Here is a 1501-nt window from a genome sequence, read left to right as displayed (position 1 = left end):
GAGCCCTTTTTGGCATACCTTTTGAAGTTGGTAGCCATCATGGCCATGTTGTCAGCCAAGTCATTAACTAAGAGTTCATCACCCTCATCATGAGCATCATCAACATGACTTTCAGCAAGTTCTTCTTTTCTGACAGCATCTTCTTCAGTGTTAGATAGATAAGTGATACGAGGTTCACTGACTGGCTTCCTCGTATCATTGGAGAGAAGGGCAACATGAGAAGAAGTTCTGGGATCCTTCAATAATGCTTTTTTGAGAAGTTTGGTTTGCTCATAATTATGGAGAGTTCCATAAAGAGCAGTCAGAGGCATATTTTCAAGATCTTTACTTGCCTTGATACAAGTGCAGATGTTTTCCCACAAGTCAGGTAAACAGTCCATGAACTTGCATAGGACTTCTTCGTTTTCATAGACTCTGCCATGAAACTTCAGATCATTGAGAAGGCTGTTAAACCTGTTGTAGTACTTAGTGAGAGATTCACCTTTCCCGTGCACAAAGAGCTCATATTGCCTTACAAGGCCAATCTTCTTGCTTTTATTAACTTCGATGGTTCCTTCATACAGAACACATAGGGTGTTCCACATGTCTTTGGCAGTAGAAAGGTTTACCGGGGAATGGAAGACATCATCAGGATGAGAGAGGGCAATGATAGCCCTTACCTTGGTATCCAAGGAAACTTTTCTTTTATCGTCTTCATTGTACTGAGAAGGATCTTTGATGATGAACCTTCCAGTAGAATCAGATTTCTCTTCATCATCATCAGAATCATCTGAAGAGTTACCATCGTCTTTGCTCTTCCCATGATGAAGCCATACTTTAGGARCAATGGGTCCATCCTTGAGGATTGAGAGATATTGACTATCAACACCCTCAAGGTAGAGAGTCATGCGACTTTTCCACATAGAGAAATTGTTCTTGTTAAACTTGGGAGGCTTGGCAATAGTGCCATTGTCTTGGTAAGAAGAAGGAGTAGAGTTTGAAGAAGAAGAGGCCATTGCAGATCTAGCTTATGAGATTAAGCTAACTGCTCTGATACCACTTGTTAGTCCTAAAGAGAAAGGCAATAAACATAAAGTAATTGTAGAAGGGGGGGTTGAATACAATTACACAGACTTTTTTCAACTTTTTAATTCTTATTGATTTATATCAAGAATTAATACACACAGAAATACAAAAGATTGTTGCGGAAGATCGGAAAGGAAAACCTAACCTAAACAATCTTACAAGGAGAAGAACTTTCAAGAACAACACAAAGAGTTCTTGAAAGCAAATGAAGAACACTAAGAATTTCTTCGCACACAAGAGAGCAAGAGAGTTGAAGAGAATAGCCGATTGCTTTAAGAGTGCACTAAGTAATCTTGCAAAAGCCAGTGGTGTGCATGGGAGATGCACACTGCCTTTTTATACTACCTTCAGCATTTATTGCATAGGGACACTTGTCACTTGAGGATAAGAAAGCAGGGGTTGACTTGACCAATGTTGATATCTCATTTTCATCGTA

This window comes from Cynara cardunculus, assembly GCF_001531365.2.
Source record: "Cynara cardunculus var. scolymus isolate 2C chromosome LG 6, CcrdV1, whole genome shotgun sequence".
NCBI classification, from domain to species: domain Eukaryota; kingdom Viridiplantae; phylum Streptophyta; class Magnoliopsida; order Asterales; family Asteraceae; genus Cynara; species Cynara cardunculus.
Note: the sequence above shows the minus strand (reverse complement) of the source record.